The sequence below is a fragment of the Budorcas taxicolor genome, chromosome 11 (genome assembly GCF_023091745.1).
Source record: "Budorcas taxicolor isolate Tak-1 chromosome 11, Takin1.1, whole genome shotgun sequence".
Lineage (NCBI taxonomy): Eukaryota > Metazoa > Chordata > Mammalia > Artiodactyla > Bovidae > Budorcas > Budorcas taxicolor.
The window spans coordinates 127,467,432-127,485,831 of NC_068920.1; the positions used below are offsets into that span (position 1 = coordinate 127,467,432).

The 18,400-nt window shown below is 41.2% G+C and overlaps 1 protein-coding gene across 1 annotated transcript in view; it reads right to left on the reverse strand.

The window, feature by feature from the left end:
* The window catches only part of AAK1 (AP2 associated kinase 1), a 152,013-nt gene extending 151,908 nt beyond the window's left edge, over positions 1-105 (reverse strand). Inside the window, exon 1 of the mRNA XM_052648743.1 lies at positions 21-105. The gene's annotated coding sequence lies outside the window, so the exon portion shown is untranslated. The remainder of the gene's footprint in view (positions 1-20) is intronic.
* Positions 106-18,400: the final 18,295 nt, after the last annotated feature.

The following is an 18,400-nucleotide window of genomic DNA, read 5'->3' on the forward strand; positions in this document are numbered from 1 at the left end:
AGCATCCCGGCGGCACCCACTTGAGATGGCTCGGCGGCCGGCGCCCAGCTATCAGCCCCGCAACATTGTCACGGCCGCCGGGCCGGCCTGCGACGCGGAGAGGAGGCGGCGCTGCAGCGAGAGCCGGGGCCGCATTCGGAGCCCGCCCGCCCGCCAGCTGATCCCCGGAGCGCCCGGCGGAGACTGACCCGCCGCCCCTCCCCCGCGCGCGCTCCCGCCCGGCTCCATCCACCCAACCAGGAAGTGAACCGCCGCCGGAAGTGCCTCCTCGAGCGGCAGAGCCAGCGGCTGAGGCCCCTGGAGGCCTCCACTCTGTCACCAAGAATGAGAACGCGTTGTCGGAGAGAAGGGGAGTGGGGAAACGGGGTCTCAGTGCGGAGAGAGTTTTGGAAAAGAACGTTGATATTGCCCGACCCGTGGAGCACCATGGGAAAGGTAGTTCGCTGCAGCCTAGCGGCTGGACTACAACTCCCAGGATGCCCTGGAGGAGCGAGCTAGGCGGCTGCGGTGGCCTTCTCCGCCACGGAGGTGGTTAGCGGGGTGGTGCATTTGTGGGATTCGGTTATTTAAACACATCCGGGAAAGAAACTGCCAGAGACTAGGGTTTCCACCCTGCTGCATGTTCCACCCTTCTGGAGCCATCTTATTTGCGACTTGACCTCCCTGCACAAGGGATTCTGGGGATTGTGGTTTCCAAACGGATCGAGGCTGACACCTGAAGGACGCGGCTTAGCAGCTTAGCCCCTAGCGGGTCCTGCGGAGCTTACCGACGTCACCTGGACAGAGGTGGAAGACCGAGGGCGATCGGGAAATTTTCGCTGGCCGTTGGTGCCTGGCCACACCTCAAAGCTAACCCTAACATAAATAAAACCAGAGCCCTTCCTCCTCCCAACTTCAAAAGCAGCTTTTGCTCACAGATGTTGAGAACAGGCTCTGCGGTCAGCTCTGAGCTAGGCACTGTGAAAACCCTTAATAAGACGGTGCCTTTTCAGGAAATTTGCATGCGAGACTCAAACTGAGAAACTTAGAGAGCGTTTGTGCGGAGCCAATCGTAGGCTACCAGGCGACCCAAACCCTTGGCTCGACCCCAAACTTCGGGGCTTGTCTGACGGTGATCCTTAATTCTTCCACCTCTTCTGATGCCGTGGTTTTGCCTAACCTTCATTTAACCCCCGCCCACACGAGAACCCTAGACTGACTGTTATATCTTTCCTCTTCAATATTCCTGTTTTGATGCTTATTTTTACCCTGATATCGCCCGAGTGCGCAGAATGGAGGTGGACAGTGTGGTTTGCATCTGCCAAAGGCAGAAGATTTGGACCCTTCTTGGTATCCTTCTCCATCCCTAGATTTCCTGATAGGTGATGCTGACAGTGGTGCCAAATCCTTTCCCATCCCCCCTCCCCAGATCCATAATTTTTCAAATCCTGAACGTAAGTTATTTCTCACCTCCACCTGCTCCCTATTTCTGAGACCGCCCTTTTGGCTTGTAAATTAGTCCTAGAATTTTTTCTGCAGGCATTTGAAGAGAGTAGAGAAAGGTGCTCCAGGGCGGGGCGACGGAGGTGGGGGGCGAGGTTAGGGGGATGGTGTTCTTGGTTTCTCTTAAGTGAAATTTAAATTTTAAACTGAACTGTGACTGAATTGACAGAGGTTTCTGCTGCTTCCTCTTCCTCCTCCTCCTCTTTTTTCTCCTCCCTCTTTTCTTTCTCCCTGTTGTCCTCCTCCTCTTTTTTGTTCATCGTGTTTCAAGTAGTATCGTAGTTAAACTATCAGTTAAACTTCCTGTGTAGAGACAGCATCTTTTCTTCCGGAGGGAGTCGATGCTGTCACCTCAGTTCACAAATCCGCGCAGCCACCTCCAGGGCAGAACGCAGCACTTGCTAAGACAGTCCCTCGAAACAAACCCATGGGAGACATGTTCTCTGCACTTTCCTTAAAAGGCTAGATTTTTTCCCAAGGAAGTTTGCAATAGGTCTTGAAATAGATTTGAGAGCTAAGTTGAAATTAGATTCATTGACCTCCATCTTTCTCTGCACCTACTGATCTTGGCTTTTTTAAAGAAGACCTGTTGGGTCCTAGAATCTGTTGCTCTCTCAGTTTTTACTTTTCTAGACTTTCCTGTTAACCAGACTAGGCCAGAATTTGGCAGATCCCCACCCTTACTTCTAAGATACAAAAATGTGTTTTTATCTTGTAGAGTTAAGGTAGCTAACATGTATTCATTGAGTGCTCATCTGGATGCTTTGATCAGAATCTGAGGGAAGAAGTTTTACAAAGAAGACAAAGACGGAAAAAACAGAAGACTAGATTTTTTTGTCTTCCGTTCTCTTGGAGACTAATGGCAGTTATACTGACAAAACCACAATTTTTAATGCTTTACATGTTATTAAGTTGGTGAATTCTCATAACAACACTATGAAATAAGGTACTATTGTTATTTTCAGTTTATGATGGGGCACTGAAGCATGGAGATAAGTGGCTTGCCCAAAGCCACACAAATAGTAACTGGCAAAACCAGGACTCAAATCCAAACATTTTAGCTACGGAACCCAGTGCTTAACTAGCAACAACATACTGCCTACTTAAAGTAAGAAGCAAATCTATAAGCCGCATGGGACCAGGGGACAGGAAACCTCTACCACTCCATAGCTGTGCCCCTAGACCACTTAGACCTCTGGACCTATTTTCTCAGCCAAAAAGCGATAGCTCTCTTACAACGCTTCGTAATTCTCTAGTTCTTAGTGCAAGATAATCAGATCAACCACTGTAATCTCAAAATTCCTAGCACACTTACAAAAGTATGATTTGTCCTACCTGGCCTTGAATTTCTATTCAACTTTTCAAGTATATTGTCACCTCTACTCAGAATCAGGTAACAGTCGTCTATTTATCTCCTTGAAAATCCAATATGATAGTTTATATAGAGTGTGTCCTTACCAGTATTTAAATAAACCAAATAATCAAGTTCAAATTAAATGTGATGCAGAAAACAATCTGATTAGGGTGGAAAGATTGTTTTGAGGTATTATAGACCATTTTGAACTTGCTCTAAGAGATACTAATGAGAAATATCCAATTAAAAGGAAAGGAAAAGGAGGGGCTACCCTGCAGGTCCAGTGGTTAAGAATCAGCTTTGCAATTCAGGGGACACAGTTTGATTCCAGTTGGGGGAATTAAGGGTCCCAGATGCCTCAAAGCAACTACTGAGCCCATGAGTCTCTGGGCCACAAAGAAGGATCCCATGTGATGCAATGAAAATCCCACATGCTACAACTAAAGACCCAACGCAGCCCAATAAATAAATGAATTGTTTAAAAAAAGGGAAAAGAAATTGATATTTACTATGTATCTTCCACATGCTAACTGCTGAATTAGGCACTTAACATATTACATTGTTTAATCCTTATGGATGCAGATCTGCACCTCTGCAAAGTAGATACTGATATCGATTATATCAAAGTAGATACTATTCTATCAATACTATTTTCCCCAATTTCATAAATGAACAATGAAAATTTTATTAGTAACAGGAATGCACATGGTTTGTTGGGTTTGGAGGAAATAATTTGGCCTGTGATATGGCTAAACCATGTCACAGTAAAACCCAGTTATGGCCAATGTGTGGTTAATTCCTTACAGGAAGTCAAAGAGAAGGGGGCCAACATTATTTAAGGACATTAACTAAGGCCTGCACTGCAGTGGATATTTAATCATATCATGCAGCCTTCACAAGACACTTATCAATGTGGAAACAGGCTAACTGGGGTTAAAGTATGTCAACTGTTGCTACACACAGTCTGGTAAGGGCAGAACTGGAATTACAATCTGACTAACCTCAAAACCCAGTCATTTTCTGGACACCACATAGCCGTTCTATGTTGCCATCTTTTAGAACTTATTAGAAATGCAAATTATCAGGCCCCATCCAGATCTTTTGAATAGGAGGGAGGGGCAGAGGTGGCTGTCTCTTTTCACCAACAATCCTGGTGATTCTGATACATTTTCAAGTTTGAGAACCCTTATTTAGCAGAAGGGACAGAGTAACAACCACTTATTTTCTTTAAAAAGATTTCTTGGTTTTTGGTTTCATTTTCTGAGTAGAAAAGTAATTATATAATCATCAAAGACTATGAAGAATAGAAGTCAACTCAGAATAAAATCACTGAGAGATATTTACTACTGACTTTTTTTTTTTTGCATTCGCTGTTTTTATACAGCTCAAATTTTCAAGGATCTCTAAACATTTTCCAGTCCAATGCTCTATTGTAGACCTAAGACCCCTTCTCCCTTCAGTTGCCCTGTAAATCTTTCAACTACGCCTTCTGCTGTGTCCTGCTACTTACTGTTACTATGGCACTTTGGATGTACATTTGGCCCCCTATATTTGAGGGTTGCACACTGGAGCATTAAATCAAGTACAGATGGAAAATATTCAGAAAAGAAAATTACAGAAAGTTCCAGAAGGCAAAACTTGAATGTACCTTGGCCAGCAGCTATTTACATAGTATTTACATTGTATTAGGTATTTTCAGTAATTTACAGATGATCTAAAGTATATGGGAAAGACTAGAGATCTCTTCAAGAAAATTAGAGATACCAAGGGAACATTTCATGCAAAGATGGGCTCAATAAAGGACAGAAATGGTAGGGACCTAACAGAAGCAGAAGATATTAAGAAGAGGTGGCAAGAATACACAGAAGAACTGTACAAAAAAGATCTTCACAACCAAGATAATCATGATGGTGTGATCACTCACCTAGAGCCAGACATCCTGGAATGTGAAGTCAAGTGGGCCTTAGAAAGCATCACTACGGACAAAGCTAGTGGAGGTGATGGAATTCCAGTTGAGCTATTTCAAATCCTGAAAGATGATGATGTGAAAGTGCTGCACTCAATATGCCAGCAAATTTGGAAAACTCAGCAGTGGCCACGGGACTGGAAAAGGTCAGTTTTCATTCCAATCCCAAAGAAAGGCAATGCCAAAGAATGCTCAAACTACTGCACAATTGCACTCATTTCACATGCTAGTAAAGTAATGCGCCAAATTCTCCAAGCCAGGCTTCAGCAATACGTGAACCATGAACTTCCAGATGTTCAAGCTGGTTTTAGAAAAGGCAGAGGAACCAGAGATCAAATTGCTAACATCCACTGGATCATGGAAAAAGCAAGAGAGTTCCAGAAAAACATTCATTTCTGCTTTGTTGACTGTGCCAAAGCCTTTGACTGTGTGGATCACAATAAACTGTGGAACATTCTGAAAGAGATGGGAATACCAGACCACCTGACCTGCCTCTTGCGAAACCTATATGCAGTTCAGGAAGCAACAGAGCTTGCTCAAACTCATGTCCAATGAGTTGGTGATGCCATTCAACCATCTCATCCTCTGTCGTCCCCTTCTCCTCCTGCCTTCAGTCTTTCAGCTCCTCGCATCATGTGGCCAAAGTATTGGAGCTTCAGCTTCAGCATCAGTCCTTCCAGTGAAAATTCAGGGTTGATTTCCTTTAGGATTGACTGATTTGATCTCCTTGTAGTCCAAGGAACTCTCAAGAGGCTTCTCCAAAGTCAGTGAAGACTTTTTCAAAGACTTTCTTTGATAAAAACTCTCCTTGACCAAACTTGAGTCAGTGCCTTGGAATCCTTTTTTTTTAACTAGACTTTGATCTTGTGCTCTGTCCTTGGCCCAATTAGTCCAGTTTTAGCAAAAATTCTGCTGAGTCAGTTTAGTGAAAATCCTCCAGCCTTGATATTACTCTGGATATCTGGTCAAATTCCTTATCCTTCACTCTCAACATCTTATCACCTTAAGCTGCCTTAAGGCAAGAATCCTGTTGAGTCTGATCAGCAAGAATCCCCCTAGCCTTGATGCTTCCTCTAGTAATTTTCCATTCACTGATCCCCACCCTGCTCGTTAACTATAAACCTCCACTTATCCTGGTTTGTTTGGATTTGAGCTTGGTCTCCATCCCCTAGCGGACTTCCCTGGTGGCTCAGATGGTAAAGTGTCTGCCCACAATGCGGGAGACCTAGGTTTGATCCCTGGGTCGGAAAGATCCCATGGAGAAGGAAATGGCAACCCACTCCAGTACTCTTGCCTGGAAAATTCCATGAACTGAGAAGCCTGATAGGCTACAGTCCATGGGGTAGCAAAGAGTCGGACACTGAGTGACTTCACTGTCACTTTCTCTCCCCTAGTACCAAATCTTAATTGCAATAGTCCCTCTTGAATAAGTCTTCCTTACTGTCTTTGACAAGTGTCATGAAAAATTTTCTTTAACGTTACATTCACTCATTTATTCATTTGTTGTTTTATTAAGCACCTATTTCTTGCCAAAACTATGCTAGATACGGGAAATATAATGACAAATAGGTAGACATATTCCATTCCTTACAGAATTTATAGCCTAAAACTTATTGATTATGTATATTTCATTTTAAAATTATGTTGTTAATTTTTCTGTTGGGGCATTCATTTTTAAGAACTGATTGCAAATCCTCTTTTATTTATTCATTTGGTATGTACTGAACTCCTCCCATATACTAGGCACTGTTCTAGGCATAGGCAATATGATGTGAAACAAGATAAACAAGTTTTCTGCTTGTAAAAGAGCCTACATTAGGATTAGGGTAAGCAAAACACAGTAAATAAGCAAAGTCAAGAAAAATGTTGGATAATGATAAATAGAAATTATCTGAGTGACTACTTCAGATTAGATGTGCTGCTGCTGCTAAATTGCTTCAATCGCGCCCAACTTGTAGAGACCCCATGGACTGCAGCCCACCAGGCTCCTCCATCCATGGGATTTTCCAGGCAAGAGTGCTGGTGTGGGTTGCTATTGCCTTCTCCAAGATTAGATGTGCAGTTCTTTATGTATTAATGATGTTCATTAAAACCTGTTGTCACGTACGTGGAAAACACTTTCCCCCAGGTTGATCTTAGGCTTTTAGAATTTATGATGAAGGGTTATTAAAAAAATTTTTTTCCAGGTAAAATAATACATGATCATTTTGTAAAATCTAGAAATAGAAAAGCAGGAAAAAGAAAAGCAGAAGGAAGAAGAAGAATAAAAAAATAATTAATTTCATTACTGAGAGGGCTTCCCTAGTGGCTCAGATGTATCTGTCTGTAATGCAGAAGACCCAGGTTTGATCCCTGGGTCAAGAAGATCCCCTGAAGAAGGGAATGGCCACCCACTCCAGTATTCTTGCTTAGAGAATTCCATGGACAGAGGAGTCCAGTGGGCTACAGTCTGTGATTTCACCCTGCCTCTGTATTTTGCCTTCCATCCTTCTTGGTCTGCTCCCGCCTTCTCCAACCCTAACTCCACTCATAAGTCAACTCTACAGCAGTTAGATGGATATTCTTCCTGTCATTTTCAGTATGCATGTATATAACCTATGGATGTGTGTGTGACTAGTTTTAGTTGATAGAGAAAATACTTCATTGAAACCAAATTTTTCCACTATGTAGAAGGACCTCTGAGGTCCTTCATAATGGAAAATTTTCTCAGATTCTATAAAATAATAAGCAAAAACAGGCATGAGTCCTGCATATTTTCTACTTGTGTTTACGTTTCATTTTTCTTTTGGCTTTTCCTTGGTTTATTTTATGTTATATGTATTTATTTACTTAATTTTTATGTTTCTAATTATTTAGACAAATATTTGGTGTATTTGCCTTTTCTTTCTTGTTTCAAAATACAACTATGTAAAGCTGAAAGCTTTGCTTACAGTAAATAGAGCTTTCATGTGTCACAGAAGTTTTAATTTTTCTCTAATCCTTATTTAAGATCTAAGTACTCTAATTACATTTTACAGTTTTTGGTCCCTCTTTATCCCAAAGATTATTTAAAGTCATGTTCAGTTTTCTCTCTTGTTTTGTGTTTAAGAGCTTAGAATAATATAAATAACAATAAGAGTATAAACTCTGGAGTCAGACTACTGGATTTGAATCTCAGCCCTGTCATTTACTAACTTTATCAGTCAAGGTTCAATCAGAAAAGCAGAAACCACACTAAGTATTTCAAAAAGAAGGTATTAAATACAAGGACTCACTTACACAGGTGTTGGACTACTAAAAGGAAAAAAACAAAAACAGAAGCTAAGGTAATCAGAGATTCCTAATTCCAGGAAAAAGCTTTCACCTTATGTTCAGTTCATTTCAGTTCAGTTCAGTCGCTCAGTCGTGTCCGACTCTTTGCGACCCCATGAATTGCAGCACACCAGGCCTCCCTGTCCATCACCAACTCCCGGAGTTCACTCAGACTCATGTCCATTGAGTTGCTGATGCCATCCAGCCATCTCATCCTCTGTCGTCCCCTTCTCCTCCTGTCCCCAATCCCTCCCAGCATCAGAGTCTTTTCCAATGAGTCAACTCTTCGCATGAGGTGGCCAGAGTACTGGAGTTTCAGCTTTAGCATCATTCCTTCCAAAGAAATCCCAGGGCTGATCTCCTTCAGAATGGACTGGTTGGATCTCCTTGCAGTCCAAGGGACTCTCAAGAGTCTTCTCCAACACCACACTTCAAAAGCATCAATTCTTTGGCGCTCAGCCTTCTTCACAGTCCAACTCTCACATCCATACATGACCACAGGAAAAACCATAGCCTTGACTAGATGGACCTTAGTCGGCAAAGTAATGTCTCTGCTTTTGAATATGCTCTCTAGGTTGGTCATAACTTTTCTTCCAAGGAGGAAGCATCTTTTAATTTCATGGCTGCAATCACCATCTGCAGTGATTTTAGAGCCCCCCAAAATAAAGTCTGACACTGTTTCCACTGTTTCCCCATCTATTTCACCTTGTTAGTTGTTACTATTATGAAATTATTATTTTGTCTTTCAGTAATAGATTTCCCCATTTGAATTGTTTTCAAACCACAATTTTAAAATATATTGATGAAATTTTTCACTTTATTTAAATACCACCAAAATATTCTTTTATAACATAATCTTTGAGGGTTTTTTTGAGTCATCTCTCAGCTGGAAATATGAGAATGATATGCTTTTGAAGGTTATCTGTGAATGTCTTTTTGTTTCTTTTAAAAGTGAAAGAGAAGATGCACTGGTTTGCCATGGAATTCCTGGACACAATTTTTTTCCTCAAACCTCTAGAAATTTCTCCATTATCCTCTAATTTTGTCTCTTTGCAGTAAATTTTAATGTAGGATTCTTTATCCTTAAAATTTTAAATTCCCAAGGATAGGTCTATGTAATACGTGCATGCATGTTAAGTCACTCAGTTGTGTTCAACTCTTTGAGACCCTATGGACTGTAGCCCGCCAGGCTTCTCTGTCCATGGTATTCTCCAGGCAAGAATACTGGGGTGGGTAACCATTCCCTTCTTCAGGGGATCTTCCTGACCCAGGGGTCAAACCCATGTCTCCTGCATTGCAGGCAGATTCTTTACTGCAGAGCCACCAGGGAAACCTTGTCTATGTAATAGTTTATTTTAAATATGCCTGCAGATTAAGGTATTTCTTTACCTCATGGAAGTTTTCTTCTATTATATGCTAAATTATAATTGTTTACTATTTGCTTTAGTTTTCTTTTTAAGGTTTCATTTATGTCAGAGTTATATTGGGCATAATTTAAAGAGTCATCAAGTTCCCTCTAGTTTGTTGTGCAAAACAGCACTCTTCTTCACTTCACTCTATTTCTCCCTTCCAGGAATTGATTATTTTCACTTCTCTTAGCTGATTATATTGATTGTTAGCTCCTTGTATTTAAGCAATATATCTTTATTGCTACTCCTAGACTTTTTACTCTTTGTCCTAATCTATTGATTTCCCACTGTGGTACAGAAAGAACTTTGCTTTCTTTTTTCCTCCAGCATCTTCCAAGTTTAATTACCCTTCCCATGTCTATCTTCTAGTATAACTATATCATAATTTTGGTTAGATTTAATAGTCAGTGTTTACATTATCATTAATAAGTGAACACCATTCACAGGGTGCATGCCTGGTGGCTCAGATGGTGAAAAATCTGCCCGCAATGCAGGAGACTTGGGTTTGTTCCTAGGGTCAGGAAGATCTCCTGCAGAAGAAAATGGCAACCCACTCCAGTATTCTTGCTTGGGTAATCCCATAAACAGAGGAGCCTGGTGGGCCACAATCCATGGGATGCGAAGAGTTGGACATGACTGAGTGACTAACACTTTCAAATACTATTCACAGATGAGCTATATGATATCCTTATTTCTTTTCTCACATAACCTTTTGGTTTTCCCAGCATTAATAATTGTCTTCTCTTTTTTCATTTCCTTAGCTTTTCCTTCTTACTAATTCAAACTCTTAACCAGCTGTCAAGATATTTATTCACATTAGGTTTTCTATCCATTTCATTTTCTTTCTAAGAACCTTCTGATTTACTTCAGTTTGGCTTAGGTGCCATCCTATGATTTCCTTTCACCATCATCTTAGGAATTCCCTTTGCCTTTCTCCTTTATTTGAGCCTTTCTTTTCTTTATCCCATGTCTTCTTCCTGGTTTATCCTCTCATTTTGATGGAGCATACCTCTAGTACCTTCTCCAGAACAGTGCACAGAGGTAAATTTTTGGAAAATTACTATGCCTGACTTGTTTTTTTTTTTCTACTCTGACACTTGACTGATTATTGGACTAGTATGAAATTCTAAGATAGAAATTTTTTTTCTAGAAATTTTAAGATATTGCTCTATTATCCTCTAGCCTCCAGGTTTGTACTTGGACAGTATAAAACCTTTCTGATTCTTTGTAAGTGAATCAGCCTCTCTCTCTCTCTTTCCTTACAGGATATTCTATTTGTCCTTAGTAATATTCTGAAAATATGTATCATTCAGTTCTGGAAATTTTTCTTAAATTATTTCATTGGCGACTTCATCACTCTGTTTTCTCCTCCTAAATTTGCTCTTCTATTTTCCATCTCTCTGTGTTCATGTTTTTTTTCTTTTCTCTCTTTCTCTTTTTGGATTGAGTTTACTTTCTGGAGTATTTTCTCACCACTTTCTTTCAATTATTTCACTGAATATTTGTTTATCATATTTTAAATATTAAGAGCTCTTTTTTTGTTCTTTAAACATTTTGATATAATCCTGTTCTTATTTCATGGACATAATATCTCATCAAATATTAGAGATTTTTTTTAAAGTTTTCTTTTCCATACATATTCTGCTTCAAGTTGTCTTTTACTATTTATTTGATTGACTTAGTCTCTTTATCTAATATTAAATATCTAGAGTCCATTTTTTTACAACTAGGCTGGTCAGATTTTCCCAGAAAAGATACTTCAAATATCCTGCCTGGTGGGTGAAGACCTGGTCCCCTGTGTTGGAGGATCCAGTTGGGAGAGGGACCTAAAGGAGCCCGTGTGCAGCATACAACCATCCCCTAATCTGCTCAGCTTCAGTGCTGTACTTTGGCCTTCCACTTTGCCGTGTATTTTCCAGAGAAAATGCCCTTTGTTTTACCCTTTTCAGATATAAACCTCCAGTCTCTTTCCAGGGCTGGAGGGGACAGTCACCGGGTCACTCAGTGTGGGGGAGAGAATCAAACTACTTCTTTAAGGTATTTTATGGGTTGTTGGGAGAAGCTAATGGACATCTAGCCAATTGCCTTCTTAAACTGGGACTCAGTGTTTTCATTTTGGAAACCTGTTGTATTCACTGAAATAGACACATTAAAGGATTGAGCTAAGATGTACTTGTTATAATTGACATAAAACATAAATTGAGGTTCCTGAAATAGTCCAGGAGAGCAGTATGAGAGTCCCTGTCCCATCCTTACTGAGTCACTTACTCTTTTTTTTTAATTGTGAATATTTTATTTAGTCATTTTTGTTTACAACTGAAAGTCTGGGCATTCAAAATTAACATCCTTGCCCATGAGCTTCTTATAGACACTAGAAAATGTTTCAACTTTGTGTTTCACATTATCTGTTGTGCTTCATCCAAATGAGCCTTTAGGAGCTGGCTGCCATCCAGTTTGACTTGGATTATCTTGCCCATAATCTCACTTGGGAAAAACCAAGTCATCCAGGATTGGATTGACGTACTAACTGGACTTGGGTTTTCTGAAAAGATTTCAGTTGAGGAATGGGAACAAAGATTGTAATAGCTTACTGACCACCACCAACTTCATATTCTTGGCTCTTGCTGTATTCAGCTTCCTTAGTGGAGCCCTGAGTTTCAAGTTGATCTCAAACTCCTGGAGAGCCTGGGAGATGCCAGATTTCAAACCCTGCTTCTTGCCATTGGGCTTCACAGTCTTAGTGCTCAGAGTGAAAGAAAGTGAAAGTGACATCACTCAGTCGTGTCCGACTCTTTGTGACTCCATGGACTGTAGCCCATCAGGCTTCTCCATCTATGGGGTTTTCCAGGCAAGAATACTAGAGTGGGTTGCCACTTCCTTCTCCAGAGGATCTTCCCCACCCAAGGATTGAACCCAGGTCTCCTGCATTGCAGGCATACGCTTTACCGTCTGACTCACCAGGGAAGCTCAGAACTGAACATGGCCTAATCTTTTCTAAGGAGGCCAACACTCATTTGCCTGGCCAATACCTGGCCTGAAAAGAGCATGGCATGGTTGGTTTGGTTGGTTGGTTGGTTGGTTGGTTGGTTTTGCTGGGTCTTCATTGCTGCTTGGGCTTTTCTCTAGTTGCAGAGAGTGGAAGCTACTATTTGTTTCAGTGCACAGGCTTCTCGTTGCAGTGACTTCTCTTGTTGCAAAGCACAGGCTCTAGGCTCTAGGCCCGTGGGCTTCAGTAGTTGCAGCATTCAGGCTCAGTTGTCAAGATGTATCCTTGAGATCTTTTTGCCATCAGTCCATAAACTCTTAGTTGGATTTTGACTTTAGGTATGTGATCTGTGTCTAGGGAACAGCAGAAAGCTATATCTCATTCACACAGGCATTAACTCTAGGACTCTGGTCTCAGAACCTCAGCCCTGATTGTCTGAGCGAACACTCAAACACTCACAGTTAGTATGTCCTCCTAGAGGTCTTATTCTGACTCTTTAGAGTTATGATGCTTAGAGTGTGTTCTATAGATGAGTACCAGCCCATTGACTGGTCCATGGTGAGATAAGTACAGAAATTAAGAATAAACATTTATACTATATAAATTACATATAATTTACAGAATATTTGAAACACTTTGGAAATGAAAAGGGGGATATGATTCTGCACCTCCAGTTCCAATGTGTTGGGTTTTTCCACTCACCACCTATTCACTGACACTAGTTAGTGTCCTACAATTTTACTCAATTTTACTCTGACACTATCTCCTTGGAGATAGCATCAGATCCCACAGGTTAAGGACTCAATCCTACAAGACTGAAACCCCTGTTTCAGATGCCAATCACAAGTTCAGGTTATCACATGTGCTTCTGACTGACTGGTTATGAATCAAAGGTTTAAGTGACCCCCCACTCCTTGGGTTCCATTAATTTGCTAGAGCAGATCATAGAAGTCAGAGAAACATTTTGCTTATTAGCTTATCAGTTTATTATAAAAGAATATAACTCAGGAACAGTCAGATGAAAGAGACACACATAGGGCAAAATATGTGGGAAGGGGCTCAGAGCATCCATGCCCTCTCTTAGAGCATCATCCACCCTCACACCATTGTCTTACAGCTGGCTGTTCACCAACTTAGAACGCCCGGTTTTGAGTTTTTATGGAGGCTTCATTACATAGGCATGATTGATCGAATCATTGGCCATTGGCAATCATTCAACTTGCAACCTCCTTTCCTGATCCCCTACCAAGAAGTGGGTAGGGAAGGGGACAGGGTGACTGAAATTTCCAATCCTCCAATCACACAATTGTTTCCTCTGACAACCAGCCCTCATCCTTAGGAATTTTCCAAAAGTCACTTCATTAATATAAACTCAGATATGATTGAAAGGGATTTATTGTGATTATCAAGACACTTCTTTTGTCTTATTTCTTAGGAAATTCCAATGGTTTTAGGAGTTCTGTGCCAGAAGCAGGGATGCAGACCAAGTATATATTTCTTATTATAAATCACAGCATCATGGAACAACAGACTGGTTCCAAATAGGAAAAGGAGTACGTCAAGGCTGTATATTGTCACCCTGCTTATTTCACTTATATGCAGAGTACATCATGAGAAACGCTGGACTGGAAGAAACACAAGCTGGAATCAAGATTGCAGGGAGAAATATCAATCACCTCAGATATGCAGATGACACCACCCTTATGGCAGAAAGTGAAGAGGAACTCAAAGGCCTCTTGATGAAAGTGAAAGAGGAGAGCGAAAAAGTTGGCTTAAAGCTCAACATTCAGAAAACAAAGATCATGGCATCTAGTCCCATCCCTTCATGGGAAATAGATGGGGAAACAGTGGAAACAGTGTCAGACTTTATTTTGGGGGGCTCCAAAATCACTGCAGATGGTGACTGCAGCCATGAAATTAAAAGACGCTTACTCCTTGGAAGAAAAGTTATGACCAACCTAGATAGTATATTCAAAAGCAGAGACATTACTTTGCTGACTAAGGTCCGTCTAGTCAAGGCAATGGTTTTTCTAGTAGTCATGTATGAATGTGAGAGTTGGACTGTGAAGAAGGCTGAGCGCTGAAGAATTGATGCTTTTGAAGTGTGGTGTTGGAGAAGACTCTTGAGAGTCCCTTGGACTGCAAGGAGATCCAACCAGTCCATTCTGAAGGAGATCAGCCCTGGGATTTCTTTGGAAGGAATGATGCTAAAGCTGAAACTCCAGTACTTTGGCCACCTCATGCGAAGAGTCGACTCATTGGAAAAGACTCTGATGCTGGGAGGGATTGGGGACAGGAGGAGAAGGGGACGACAGAGGATGAGATGGCTGGATGGCATCAGCAACTCAATGGACGTGAGTCTGAGTGAACTCCGGGAGTTGGTGATGGACAGGGAGGCCTGGTGTGCTGCAATTCATGGGGTCGCAAAGAGTCAGACATGACTGAGTGACTGAACTGAACTGAATTGAATAATTATGCCAGGACAACAGATATTACCTGGACTGTCAGGCAAACAGGAACATATGGTCACCTCCTCCATAGATTTCTCTGGTGGTAGAGCCCTGCGGTATGCCCTTCAAATGACCCCCTGAACCTCTCTTTTCCTGAGTGTAGTAGTAGTAGTTTAGTTGCTACCCTGTTTTCCAAATTCCAGGCCCCATGCCCCTGATAAGATAGCCCAGCAATTATAGTTTTGCCCAGCACTTCCTAAACCATTCTTGGAAATTGGCTTATAATTGGACATGCTGTCTCGCCTAATTGCACCATTCTGAGACTTCCTTCCAGTGACTGTCTTCCCCCAAGAGGGTATTTCTGAGAGCAGGCTTCAGTCTTCAGCCATACCGCAATGAGGAGTCATAAAATATGATTCATGGTCATGATTATTAAATAAACTACTGAGTGCAGCAGTAGCTTCAATTCATTAGAAACTTCAGAGTTTAAGTGCTTCTTGGCAAATATTTTCTAAATAGTCCTGGCAGATTTAACAAAAAGTCAGAGATCAGACGATGGGAAAAATCAACAGTGTTTCAGCCAACCCTCTGCTAGGAGCATTTGTGAAATATCATGCATTTCTTGGGAATTATTATAGTAGTCTTCAAATGTTTTCACTAACATAATCACCAAGTTCATTATTAAAAACCCTATATTCCTTCATATATTTTAAAGCTGACATATAAGAATTTTCATCACAAATCCAAATAATTATATATGCCATCTTATAAGTACTGTCATTTAAAAATGAAACTATTCCATCACTCCTTTTAAGGTATAGAATGCAGACAAACTACCATATATTTCAGTTCAGTTCAGTCCATTTCAATCGCTCAGTTGTGTCCGACTCTGCGACCCCATGAATTGCAGCACGCCAGGCCTCCCTGTCCATCACCAACTCCTGGAGTTCACTCAAACTCACGTCCATCAAGTCGGTGATGCCATCCAACCATCTCATCCTCTGTTGTCCCCTTCTCCTCCTGCCCAATCCCTCGCAACATCAGAGTCTTTCTCAATGAGACAACTCTTCGCATGAGGTGGCCAAAGTATAAAACTAATTGGCCTGGCAGCTGACATCTACTTTTAGTTTTTGTTTTTAGTCAGTTTTAGGAAATATTAAATAATTAGATGAAATAAGATAAAGACTGACTATAGCTGCTTTATAAAATAGATTTTAACGTATTGAGTCACACTGAATTTTAAACAAATTAAAATCTTCATCTAAAATCATATATCGTAGTCCCAGAAAACAGACAAATTATTTCAGCCAAGATATTCTAAGGATGACTATTAAGAGTTTCCTAAAAGAATTGCTTGTATTTTAAAAAGCTGCTTATAGACTTCAATATTTTTCACCAATGCCTTCTTTGCTTTCCCCTCATGGGACTCCTCCTAAAAAATGATGTATCTTATGTTACTCAATTATAAAAAAGAACACATCTGAGTCAGTCCTAATGAGGTGGATGAACCTAGAGCCTTTTATAGAGTGAAGTAAGTCAGAAAGAGAAAGACAAATGATGTATATTATTTGCATATGGAATGCATGCATATGGAATCTAGAAAGATGGTACTGATGATCTTATTTGCAGGGCAGCAATGGACACACAGACCTAGAGAACAGGCTTGTGGACACAGTGGAGGAAGGAAAGGGTGGGGCAAATTGAGAGAGTAGCGTGGAAAAATATATATTACCATATGTAAAATCGATAGCCAGTGGGAATTTGCTGTGTGACACAGGGAGCTCAACCTGGTGCTCTGTGACCATCTAGAGAGATGGGATGGAGAGGGGGATAGGAGGCGGGGTTTAGGAGGAAGGGGACATACATATACCTGTGGCTGATTCATGTTGATGCATGGTAGAAACCAACTCAATATTGTAAAGCAATTACCCTCCAATTAAAAAATATTTTAAAAATGATGCATCCTTGACAATCACTGAGGAATAGAAGAAGCAAAGTCATTAAATGAAAATTGTCATTCCTCTGCTGCATTCACACTGACTTAGATATATCCCAATGGGAACAAAATATTCCATTTCTAACCCCAAGCTTTACCTTCAACAGAAATAACTATAACATACAAAGCCCTAGAGTATGCATTTGGTGACTACCAACAAAATTCTGTAAAGCAATTATTCTTCAATTTAAAAAATAAATTAAAAAAAGTAATAAGATGTTTCCCAAACCAGTTGTTTCCCATAGTCCTTTTGTTTGGCTCTCTGGAGGATTTCACACAGTGAGGTAAATGATGACACCTATGCCTTCCATTTGTAAAGTGGGAGAAAGACTATTGTGAAAGGGCACGTAGAGAGTCAGCACATACCTTTACCATGCTGCTGCTGCTAAGTCGCTTCAGTCGTGTCCAACTCTGTGCGATCCCATAGATGGAAGCCCACCAGATTCCCCTGTCCCTGGGATTCTCCAGGCAAGAACACTGGAGTGGGTTGCCATTTCCTTCTCCAATGCATGAAAGTGCAAAGTGAAAGTGAATTCACTCAGTTGTGTCTGACTCTTCGTGACCCCATGGACTGCAGCCTACCAGGCTCCTCCATCCATGAAACTTTCCAGGCAAGAGTACTGGAGTGGGGTGCCATTGCCTTCTCCGTAGGCAGGTCAATTTTAGGACACAACTCGTATGAAAATGGAAAAATCTTGAATTAATTTTCCTAAAATTGTATGTCCACATTCCCTTTGGCTTACAATTTATGTCTTCTGTTGAATTACTACACAGTGAAGATTCTTTTGTTGTTGTTGTTGTTGTTAATATTTATTTATTTGGCTGCATCCGGTCCTAATTGCAGCACGCAAGATCTTTGCTGCATCATGCAGGATCTTTTGTTGTGGCACATGGACTCTAGTCGGGGCACATGGGCTCCAGAAGTTGTGGAGTGCAGGCTCAGTTGCTCCGGGGCATGTGGGATCTTAATTTCCCGGCCAGGGATCAATCCCACACCCCAAACCCATGGACAGAGGAACCTGGCAGTCTACAGTCCATGGGGTCGCAAGGAATTGGACACAACTGAGTGACTATCAGTTCGCTTCTTTTTCTTTTTTTAAACTTATTTTTAGTTGGATGATAATTGCTTTACAATGTTGTGTTGGTTTCTGCCATACACCAGTGTGAATCAGCCATTAGTATACATGTATCCCCTCCCTCTTGAACCTACCTCCCATCCCCTCCATCCTACTCCTCTAGGTTGTCAGGGAACACCAGGTTGAGCTCCCTATGTTATATAGCAACTTCCCACTGGCTATTTTACATATGGAAATGTATATGTTTCAATGCTACCCTCTCTCCCTGCTGTGTCTACAAGACTGTTCTCTATGTCTGCGCCTCTATTCCTGCCCTGCAAATAGGTTCATCAGTACCATTTTTCTATGTTCCATGCATGCATGTGTGCTCAGTTGCTCAATAGTCCAGCT